This window comes from Primulina tabacum, chromosome 17, assembly GCF_025594145.1.
Source record: "Primulina tabacum isolate GXHZ01 chromosome 17, ASM2559414v2, whole genome shotgun sequence".
Classification (NCBI taxonomy): domain Eukaryota; kingdom Viridiplantae; phylum Streptophyta; class Magnoliopsida; order Lamiales; family Gesneriaceae; genus Primulina; species Primulina tabacum.
The window spans coordinates 11,245,341-11,258,166 of NC_134566.1; positions in this window are offsets into that span (position 1 = coordinate 11,245,341).

The window sequence follows — 12,826 nt, forward strand, 5'->3', positions numbered from 1 at the left end:
TTTGCCCAGAGCTGCTAGCTCATTGACTAGGCTACTAAAACGTTCATCAAACTCATTTAGAGTTTCACCAGCCTTCATCTTTAAATTTTCAAACTTCTGCATTGCTACAGACAGTTTTTTCTTTGTTTGCTCATTTCCTTCACATATCTGAATGAGCTTTTCCCAGATCTCATAGCAGTAGAACACATCTTGATTTTCTGAATGTGTTTTTATCAAGAGTTTTGTAAAGAATGTCCTTAGCGACATTATCAAGATTGGCTTTCTTCTTATCTTCGCAGTCCATTCGGTTCGTGGTTTTTCAACCACTTGAGGTGCACCTTCAGTAACAGCAATAGCTGTATTTGGCTTTAAGATCTTTAATGGTCCGTCTATGATGACATACCACATGTCATCATCCTGCGCTGCAAGGTGAGCTTGCATACGGATCTTCCAATCATCAAAATCTTCTTTCGAGAACATGGGACCTTGCTGAAGTGTGCCATCTGTATGTATTTTCAGGGACAAGAATAACATGCTCTGATACCAATTGTTGGGGATCGAGGAAGAGTTTAGAGGGGGGATGAATGAACTCTTCTCCAATTTCTTCTTTTCTTCTTGGATAAAGAAGGTGCTAAAATCCTGTTAGGGATAGTAGCTTATCTTGTCGTGAATACTTCCAACAGATTACATATTAAGTCAGAAACAATCTGATGGAGTGAATGAAAATAGTAATATCAGTAGACAGCAGTTGTTTATGGAAGTTCGAAATAAAGTTTTACGTCTCCCCTTCTTCTGTTTCCAGAAGGTATCACTAAAAGACTTTGGATTTTACAGTACAGCTCTTGTACACACCCACTTCAGCAGGACTTACTCTTTGCCTACTGAAACTCTTAGTTACTCACACAGTGAAAATACGATACAACAAAGTTCTGAAAAGACTCTTTTCAGATTACAAACTCTTCTTGATAAAATATGAGTGCAGTGAATAATTGTGAAGAGTGTAAGAAACAGTAGCACAAAATGATCTCAATAGATCAGATATCTGCTATGAAGCGTGTGCTACTTTTCTTTATGTTGAACTTGAAGATATCAAGGATTGTGGTTTTCTCGGTTTGTGAAATACAGATTGATTTTGAGAGATGTTTCGCACTGTCTTCTATATGGGTTTGTTCAGTTCAACGTCTTTAATCAGAAACTGTCTTCTGACTTCTGATAGAGTCATTTATTACCGAAATAGGTTCCTGCAGAAAAGCTAAAAACAATCAGTCCTGTTTTATACTAAAATCGGTAAAGTGAATTAAATGACTTCGTACAGTGATTAATGCTGCAATTAATACTTGTACTAGAAAAAGGTAACGGTAACATTTAAAGCTGATAACGTTAAGATGTCGAGTCTAATAAAGTCCTTTCTTTAGCTGTTCTGATTCTGGGAGGCGCCCAGGGCCGAAGATGGCGGGGGGGTGATCGCCGGTGCCATGAGGTCATGCACGGACATGAGCGGCTCCCTGCAGGCTTCTAGGTGGAGGGAACATGAAATGAACTGACCGCCACACGGGAATGAGAGGGATTCCGAGACTGTTCATGTAATGGACTGTACAGTTGAAGAGGGCTTAAAAGATTTGATTGGTACTACTCATATCGCGAAGGTGCATTTTCTTTTCGGTAGCTCATCACATAAGAACTCCAAAGTTAAGCGTGCGTGACTTGTGGAAATTTTGGGATGGGTGACCTTCTGGGATGTTTCCTAGGGTGCGTGTGAGTGAGGACATAAGCACGCTGGAAAGACTCGTCTTGATACAGTGAGGACAGTCGTCGAATCTGGGGGCGTTACAATTGGTATCAGAGCCGATCTCTCTTAGTACGGTGTGGTTCGGGGACGAACCAAGCGGAAGCTGGTGGGCATGTGACGCCCGGGGCCGAAGAGGGCGTGGGTGATCGCCGGTGCCATGAGGTTGCACGGACAATGAGCGGCTCCTGGCAGGCTGCTAGGTGGAGGTAACATGAATGAACCGACCCACACGGAATGAGGGATTCCGAGACTGTCCATGTAATGGACTGTATAGTTGAAGAGGGCTTAAAAGATTTGATTGGTACTACTCATATCACGAAGGTGCATCTTCTTTTCGGTAGCTCATCACATAAGAACTCCAAATTAAGCGTGCTTGACTTGGGGAAATTTGGAATGGTTGACCTCTTGGGAAGTTTCCCAAGTGCGTGTGAGTGAGGACATAAGCACGCTGAAAAGACTCGTCTTGGTACAGTGAGGACAGTCGTCGAATCTGGGGCGTTACAGATTCTATATCCGTTAGGTACTTTCTTCTGCTTTTCTTCCTCCTATTGATTCTGCTTTTTAGTTATCTTCTGCTTTAACGAGTGATCTACTGGTTTTGATTTTCATCGCCACAATAAAATTTAGATCTAACATATTTGTATTGTATGTGAGTTTGAGAGATTTCCCAATGAAATGTACATCTAAGTGGGGTGTATTCAATTCTGATTTTTGATGACTTTTAATGACTTTTTTAAATTATAGACTTTTATGGATTTGATAGATTTTTATTGACTTATACAGAATCTCACAGATTTATAAACAGATTTACTTGGATTCATGTAGACTTTTTTGTAAGATTTTTATAGAGTTTTGGGAATTTGTTTTTATAGAATTTTATAAATTCTAAACTTAATTATGACATATTATGAAAGAATAATTACATATATAACATATTCAGTTTAAAATATTTTTTCAATATTTATATTAATAAGTAAATTTACTTATTTAAAAGTTAAATCATTTAATCATTACATATGTATATATGTGAGTTTGTATGCATGTTTGTAAATTTTTTAAAATACATCAATTGATTAATCTGTAACAGTGTTTTTGAATTGATAATATACATGTGAAAAAAATATTATTTATCATTATGTAGATATAATTTTGTATAAAAATATTATTGTTTACACATTAATTGAAACTGCGAAAAAAATTTAAAAAATCATAGTTGTTGTGAGTTTATTCAATTATTAAGAATTAAGTGGCATTTTTGGATCATCTTTTATTATTATTGATATTACATTAATTTGTATAAATCATAAATTAAAAATCACAAAATCAAATGTAGAATTCAAAATTTCTTATGATATTAAAATAAAAAATTATTAAATGAAAAATCAGCCAAAAAAATGAAAAAATTTGATAAGGAAAGATGAAAATATAGAGATACATTTCGAAAATTTAAGAGAGTGATAGAAATAGATGAGAGGAGAGAAGATAAGAAGAGAGGTGATGTGAAGCGACAGAGAGAGAAATAATAGCTTGTGTATGAGTTAGAAGTTTTAAAAATCCATCCAAATCTTTGGGTTGAACCAAATACAATTTTTAACAATTTATAGTTTACCTTAGGCTTTAATGTTTGTATGTTAACGAATTCCATGAAGTTATTAAAAGTCAAGTGGTATTCAACATTGACTTTTTAAAATTCTATAAAAGTCTAGAGGTATTCAACATTGACTTTTTAAAACTCTATAAAAGTCTAGATGTATTCAAATTTTCAATAGACTTTTAATAACTTCATGAAATTCATTAATATACAAACATTAAAGAGTAAAATACAACAATAAATTGTCAAAAATTGTATTAGGTTCAACCCAAATATTTGGATGGATTTTTAAAACTTCTAACTCGTACACAAGCTATTTATTTCTTCATCAGTCGCTTCACATCACATCTCTTCTTATCTTCTCTCCTCTATCTCTATCACTCTCCTCAAATTTTCGAAAGGTGTCTCTATATATATTTTCACATTTCCTTTCAAATTTTTCATTTTTGGCTGATTGTTTATTTAATAATTTTTATTTTAATATCATAGGAAATTTTGAATTGTAAAATTGATTTTGTGATTTTTAATTTATGATTTATACAAATTAATGAAATATTCAATAATAATAAAAGATGACCCAAAAAAAACGCCGCTTAATTCTTAATAATTGAATAGCCTCGCAACAACCATGATTTTTTAAATTCTTTTTAGCATTTTGAATTAATATGTAAGCTATGATATTTTTATACAAAATTGTATCCACACAATGATAAATAATATTCTTTTCACATGTATGTTATCAATTCAAAAACAAGGTTACATATTAATTAATTGATGTATTTTTAAAAATTTACAAACATGTGTACAAACCCACACATATATATATGTAAGTATTAAATGATTTTACTTTAAATAAGTAATTTTATTTATTAATATAAATATTGAAAAATTATTTCAAACTGAATATGTTATATACGTCAAATAATTATTAGTTCAAAGAAATTAATAAAAATAATATGTTATAATTAAGTACAAAATTTATAAAATCCTAAAAAAAATTCTCAAAAATCTATAAAAATCTTGCAAAAAAGTCTACATGAATCCACATAAATTTGTTTATAAATCTGGGAGATTCTGTAAAAGTCAATAAAAATCTTGCAAAAAATTCTACATGAATCCACACAAATCTGTTTATAAATCTGTGAGATTCTATAAAAGTCAATAAAAATCTATCAAATCCATAAAAGTTTATCATTTGAAAAGTCATTAAAAGTCATCAAAACTCTGGATTGAATACACCCCACTAAATCTTTAGGTTGAATCAAATACATTGTTGACATTTTATTTTTGTATCTTAGGCTTTAGTTATTGTAATTAATAGAATTCCATGAAGTCATTAAAAGTCTACTAACATTTTGAATACTATATAATTTTGTAAAATTTTTAAAATTCAAGTTTGAATACCACACGACTTTCTAAAATTATACAAAATTTTACATTGAATACCATTAAACTTTTATAGAGTATATAAAAGTCTAGATTGAATATCTCTAGACTTTTAAACTCCATAAAAGTTATTAAAAGTCTAGAACCAACACCCCCTCAGTGTCAACTTGGATATCCTCAAAATGTTGTTCGGAAGTGATCTGCAGAGCAGTTTATTCATCACCTTTAGCTTGAAGCTCATGTGGAGTAGCTGGGGGATTTGCTTGAAATAGATTGTATATCAGATCATCAATGGAGGGTACATGTGGCAGAGAGGAAGTGATATGATGGTTTGATTCCTGATTCGGTGGATGATCTAGAGAGGATGGATTTGGAGTAGATTCTCCTTCAAATGGTTGAAACAGAGGAATAGAAGCAGTGACTAGAGATTAAGTTGGTTCAATAACTGAAGTTTGAACAATCTCAGGAGCCACAGATCTGTCCAATGATTTCAACATATCAACAATAGAAGTTAGAAGAACTTCAGAGAGCATATCCATTGTAGTTGGAATGAAAACGTGTTGTGATTCCTGAATTTTCTCTGTTTGTGTAACGAACCGTACTCTTACTACTTAAAATTTGCGGAAGAATTAAAAATTTTCTTGAATACGAAAATAAAATCAATACGGTCGTCACTACATCATCCATTCACCAATAAAACTTTGCTAAAAGAGAGGCTTGTTCAAAATGTCTAGCAACCAAAGCATAAAATCAGAGTATTAATATTTTCATGCTTAAAATCTTAAAATGACGGGGCGGTCCTCGGGTCTAGCCTTCTGCTCAGTCCAAGCCGGCTCCTTGGTCCCCACCCCTCGTCTCGTCATGATCATCCTCACCTGCATCGATCAAGTCTAGTGAGTCTAAAGATATAAACTGGAATAGCAAGTAATACATAATAAAATCGCATGCAACTTTAAAATAGAACATACATACTTGAAACTTGGATTTGAATTGAACTTGAACTTGCATACATACATAGACGTGCCATAACTTAGAAGCTTTCATAAACATGCCTGCGTACTTGTTCATACTTAAACATACATGATTTCATTTTGCGTAGAGGATGTTTCAAAGCAAGTGACCCATACATAATAAACGCCTGATCAGACAAAACACAGTACTGGGCTGACAGGGACGTATCCACTGCCACATACATGAGATCCCCGTTCATAATTTAACGGGCTGGTTGGTCCCCTTTCATAATTTAACGCTTTCCAACCACGATCTAACCCGTTCATAATTTAACGGGGTGGAGAGGTCCTCGGCCACGTTCACCGACTTCCAAACCCATTCAATTTGGTCACAAGACATTTAGCATACCTCAAAAATTTAAAATATTTTCTTGCAAGTCAACATACTTACTTGGCGTTGAGGGATTCATTGGACTTCGATCGGGGCCGTTGCTGCACATTCTAACATGAATTCGAATGCTTAACTGATACACTTAGACATAATAATCAAGCTTACTCACGAGCTCATTTAATCCCTTAGGACGTTCTACAATTCCCATGACTCGACCCTGTAAACCATTGTACTGAACCAAGACATCGAACCTCCAAGCATAGTATAAGATTTTTCCCAAAATTGTGAAGGACACGTACCCCGTGCGTACCCCCGTGTAGGGGTCCGTGTAGACTCGGGTGAAAAGGCTCGAAAGGGAAGGTGGACACGGACCCCGTGTCAGGGTCTGTGTGGAGGTCCGTGTAGACTCTGGAAACAGACACCGAAAAGAAACAAAGGCACGACCCCGTGCCAGGGTCCGTGTACCTGCGAGCCAATTAAAAATTCGGAAATTCTAAACAGGTTTCGATTAACAGTCTGGACTAGATCGTATGGACCACAAATCGACACTCCAAGACTCATCCTAGCATGCCATATCATCAAACCATATTCGTACAAATTCCCAAAGCGACGATGATCACCCTACGGTACATACCAATCAAACGTGGCAGTTATCATCAAAAACGTTACCTAGGACTTTTAATTAAATCGAGCGCCTAAGGACATGAGACGAAACCTCAAAAATACTCCCAACATCGTACTAAACATACCTAAACGCAGCAACGATCGCCCGACGATCCCCAACGAAGCCTGCAACAATAAAATCTCGAGAACACATCAAAACATAATTTCTGAAAAATGCAGTTTGAGCAGTCCCACGAAAAATGCCATAACTCACTCGATTTTTGTCCAAATAACTCGAATTTTATATCAAATCGAAGGTATCAAAAAGTTCTACAATTTTGACGTTGAAAGATTTCCCAAAATCCTGACCAAAAATTCACAGTTTTAAAAAGAACAGTAAAACGTGATTTAGATCTAAAACTTTTCTTTCAAAATCGATCCAAACAAATAACCGCTCAAACTACTACACATCATACATGGATTTTACGCATAAAAACAACGCAACACATACTATGACATGATCGACACAGAAAAGAGAGATTATACGTGCCTTATGATGTTAAAATTTACCGAACCGGCGATACCGAAGACGAGATGGCGCGGGGATTGATCCGGAACGATTGTGGCTCGATTTCCTTCGAAGAAATTCACGAAAAATATGCAGGTATAATTCAGAGGAGGGGGCGGCTTCTTCTCTTTTAAAGAACCCTAGTTTTCTTTAATCTAAAATCTGCAAATGAGTTGTGTAGTGTGTGTTGTGTGTGTTTCACGCTTTCTAGTGTGTAGAATGTATGTGTGCGTGTGTTAGTAATTAATTTAGGGAAAAATTGCTTAATTAAATAATAAATGAAATTAATAAAAATACTAACACTCTTTAAACTTTACTAAAATCCCTCCATTAAAATAATGCATCCAAAAATGCTAATTTTAAAAGTTTTAAACTCTTAAATAACTCAACACATAAATAGGGCTTTAAAATGCTAAACTAAATAAATTATTTAAAATGCCCCTTCCTAGCTTTTAAAATAAAATACCGCATTTCAAATTGCCAATAATCCCGGATGGTAGCTAATCTCGCAATCATAGTCCTTCACCAGTCCCAACCACCGTCTCTGCCTCATGTTTACTTCCTTCTGCGTGAAGAAATATTTCAGACTTTTGTGGTCAGTGAAAATCTGACACTTCTCACCATACAAGTAGTGTCTCCAAATCTTCAACGCAAAGACGACTGCGGCTAACTCTAGATCATGCGTCGGGTAATTCTTCTCATGCACCTTCAACTGCCTGGAAGCATAAGCTATAACCCGACCATGCTGCATCAACACTGCGCCTAATCCGAGCTTAGATGCATCGGTATAAAGCACAAATTCACCTTGCCCTGTCGGCATGGCTAGCACTGGCGCCGAAATAAGAGCTTGCTTCAGAGTATCGAAGCTCTTCTGGCATTCTTCACTCCACACAAACTTAGCATTTTTCTTGGTTAGTGAAGTGAGTGGCACTGCTATGGATGAAAATCCCCGAATGAACTTACGGTAGTAACCAGCTAAACCCAGAAAACTGCGGATCTCTGATGCATTCTTTGGCTCAACCCATTCTTTAACGGCTGCTACCTTTGCTGGATCCACTTCAATACCACTGCTAGACACTATATATCCCAAAAACGCTACTTTCTGCAACCAAAACTCGCACTTACTGAACTTCGCAAATAACTTGCGACTCTGCAAAATCTGTAAAACTGTCCTCAAGTGCTGGCTGTGCTCCTCATGGCTCTTCGAGTATATAAGGATGTCGTCAATGAATACTATGACGAATTGATCGAGGAACGGCTGAAATACTCGGTTCATGAGATCCTTGAAAATTGCTGGAGCATTTGTCAATCCAAATGGCATCACCAAGAACTCGTAATGCCCATATCTGGTCCTGAAAGCTGTCTTGTGGACATCTGCATCCTTCACTTTCAGCTGATGATACCCTGATCGAAGATCTATCTTGGAGAACACGGTAGCTCCCTGCAACTGATCAAACAAGTCTTCGATTCTAGGCAACGGGTACTTATTCTTTATCGTTACCTTGTTCAACTCACGGTAATCGATGCATAGCCTCATACTCCCATCCTTCTTCTTTACAAAGAGCACTGGTGCGCCCCACGGTGAGAAACTAGGGGGGATAAATTCCTTGTCGAGGAGCTCCTGAATCTGCTGTTTGAGCTCTAACATCTCAGCTGGAGCTAATCGGTACGGTGCCTTAGAGATTGGCACTGTGCCTGGCATGAGATCAATAGCAAACTCCACCTCTCTCTCTGGTGGAAGACCTGAAACATCGTCTGGGAAGACGTCTGGGAATTCACTGACTACTGGTACTTCAGGTAAAGATGGAGTGGGCACATCAGGCGTTGAAATAATACTGGCCAAGAAGGCCTGACACCCCTTGGAAATCAGCCTCCTCGCCTGCATGCACGAAATCATGCGAGGGAAGCTTCTCCATCTGTCTGGCTCAAATAGAAACTGTTCCATGCCCAATGGCCTAACCAATACTGATCTTTTCTGGAAGTCAATCAGGACCCTGTTCTTTGTCAGCCAGTCCATTCCCAAAATAATGTCAAACTCTGGCATCGGCAGAAGAATCAAATCTGCATACACGAGGTGGCCATGCAGTTCTAGATCGATATCTCTGACCACACTGGTAGCTAACAGCTCTTCCCCTGATGGGACTGTCACTGAAAAGTTCACGTCTAGGCCAATGGACTTAAGGTCCAAATGATTAGCAAAAGTCTCCGATATGAAGCAGTGAGTGGCTCCTGAATCTATCAGCGCCGTCGTGGCTAATCTCTTTATGAAAATATTCCCTGAGATGCGTTAGCGCAACAAACCAACTTACATCCCAAAATTCTACCATAAACCTCAAGAAACAAAAGACACCCACAATTCCAACTAAAACACTAGTATTCCCAATTAAAATTAAACATGCAAGGCAAAGAAATCAATACTGTACTGAATTAAATAAATTACCAGTCAAAAGGGTAGTGTCTGGGTTCGCCTCTTGAGCATGCATGGCGAAGACTCTCCCTTGGGTTGGCTGCTTCCACTGAGGGCATTCCTTCAACATGTGGTCACTAGCTCCACATTTAAAACATTTCCCGGATCCCCATAAGCACTGACCGGGATGCTGGCGATTGCATTTCGGACACACTTGAAAATTAACGGGCTTCTGAGGCGCCCCCTGCTGCTGAACTGGACCCTTGCCCTTAGGGGGTCCCTGATATGGCTTCTTCCCTGGTGGCCCCTGATACTGCTTCTTAAACTGGGGCCTCTGATGCTGCTGCTGCTGGTGTTGTGGTGGTGCCTGATAGGGCCTCTTGCCCTGGCTGTCCGCCTCTATATCCCTCAGATCCTGTTCTGCCGCCAATGCTCTAGATACGGCGACCGCATAGCTAGTAGGGCCAGCTACTCTTACATCGCGGCGCAGGATCGGCCGCAACCCATTCAGAAAATGCCTCAACTTTGCCTGTACATCATTCGCAATGAGGGGCACGAAGTGACACCCTCAAACTTCCTAACAAATTCTTCCACGCTACTGTCTCCCTGTCGCAGCGTCATAAACTCGCTGGTGAGTCTGGATCGTACCTCCTTAGTGAAGTACTTGGAGTAAAAGACCTCCTTGAAACCATTCCATGGCAGTGCCTCCAAGTTAACTGCCACTGATGCTCTCTCCCACCATAATCTGGCGTCCCCTGTCAGAAAGAACGTGGCACATCTGACCCTATCTGCATCGGTCAGTTCCATAAAGTCAAAGATTACCTCTATGGACTTAATCCATCCCTCGGCTACCATCGGGTCAGTGGTACCCGAAAACTCCTTAGGACTCATCCTCCTAAACCTTTCGTACACTGCTTCCGGTTGGGGTCTCGCCCCTGCACCTGCTGCTGTAGCCTGGTTCCCCACAAATTGCGCGAAGAACTGCGTCATGCCTGCAAGCATCTGTGCCTGCATGTCTTGCGGTGGAGGTGGAGTTGGAGGAGCGTCCCTTCTCTCCTCTCGAGGCTCTCTGTCCTCATCTCTTGTTTCACGGTCGATCACACGTCTAGGAGGCATACTGTTCCAATAAATTACCCAACACGTAAACCCAATATGCATGAACATATATAAATATTTTATGATGCACGTAAATCAAACTTAAAACATGCACATACTGAAATCATAACTTGATGCTTACTACATAACATAATGCAAAGCTATAAACTTACAGACTTGAGGTGTGACTTCGTGAGCTTCTTGCGACTGGCAGTAGGCGTAACCCTTTACAAGAACACCGCTCTGATACCAACTGTAACGAACCGTACTCTTACTACTTAAAATTTGTGGAAGAATTAAAAATTTTCTTGAATACGAAATAAAATCAATACGGTCATCACTACATCATCCATTCACCAATAAAACTTTGCTAAAAGAGAGGCTTGTTCAAAATGTCTAGCAACCAAAGCATAAAATCAGAGTACTAATATTTTCATGCTTAAAATCTTAAAATGATGTGGGCGGTCCTTTGGTCTAGCCTTCTGCTCAGTCCAAGCCGGCTCCTTGGTCCCCACCCCTCGTCTCGTCATGATCATCCTCACCTGCATCGATCAAGTTTAGTGAGTCTAAAGATATAAACTGGAATAGCAAGTAATACATAATAAAATCGCATGCAACTTTAAAATAGAACATACATACTTGAAACTTGGATTTGAATTGAACTTGAACTTGCATACATACATAGACGTGCCATAACTTAGAAGCTTTCATAAACATGCCTGCGTACTTGTTCATACTTAAACATACATGATTTCATTTTGCGTAGAGGATGTTTCAAAGCAAGTGACCCATACATAATAAACGCCTGATCAGACAAACCACAGTACTGGGCTGACAGGGACGTATCCACTGCCACATACATGAGATCCCCGTTCATAATTTAACGGGCTGGTTGGTCCCCTTTCATAATTTAACGCTTTCCAACCACGATCTAACCCGTTCATAATTTAACGGGGTGGAGAGGTCCTCGGCCACGTTCACCGACTTCCAAACCCATTCAATTTGGTCACAAGACATTTAGCATACCTCAAAAACTTAAAATATTTTCTTGCACGTCAACATACTTACTTGGCGTTGAGGGATTCATTGGACTTCGATCGGGGCCGTTGCTGCACATTCTAACATGAATTCGAATGCTTAACTGATACACTTAGACATAATAATCAAGCTTACTCACGAGCTCATTTAATCCCTTAGGACGTTCTACAATTCCCATGACTCGACCCTGTAAACCATTGTACTGAACCAAGACATCGAACCTCCAAGCATAGTATAAGATTTTTCCCAAAATTGTGAAGGACACGTACCCCGTGCCTACCCCCGTGTAGGGGTCCGTGTAGACTCGGGTGAAAAGGCTCAAAAGGGAAGGTGGATCTGGAAACAGACACCAAAAATAAACAAAGGCACTGACCCTGTGCCAGGGTCCGTGTGCGGGTCTGTGTACCTGCGGGCCAATTAAAAATTCGGAAATTCTAAACAGGTTTCGCTTAACGGTCTGGACTCGATCGTACGGACCACAAATCGACACTCCAAGACTTATCCTAGCATGCCATATCATCAAACCATATTCGTACAAATTCCCAAAGCGACGATGATCACCCTACGGTACATACCAATCAAACGTGGCAGTTATCATCAAAACGTTACCTAGGACTTTTAATTAAATCGAGCGCCTAAGGACATGAGACGAAACCTCAAAAATACTCCCAACATCGTACTAAACATACCTAAACGCAGCAACGATCGCCCGACGATTCCCAACGAAGCCTGCAACAATAAAATCTCGAGAACACATCAAAACATAATTTCTGAAAAACGCAGTTTGAGCAGTCCCACAAAAAATGCCATAAATCACTCGATTTTTGTCCAAATAACTCGAATTTTATATCAAATCGAAGGTATCGAAAAGTTCTACAATTTTGACGTTGAAAGTTTTCCCAAAATCCTGACCGAAAATTCGCAGTTTTAAAAAGAACAGTAAAACGTGATTTAGATCTAAAACTTTTCTTTCAAAATCGATCCAAACAAATAACCGCTCAAACTACTACACATCATACATGGATTTTA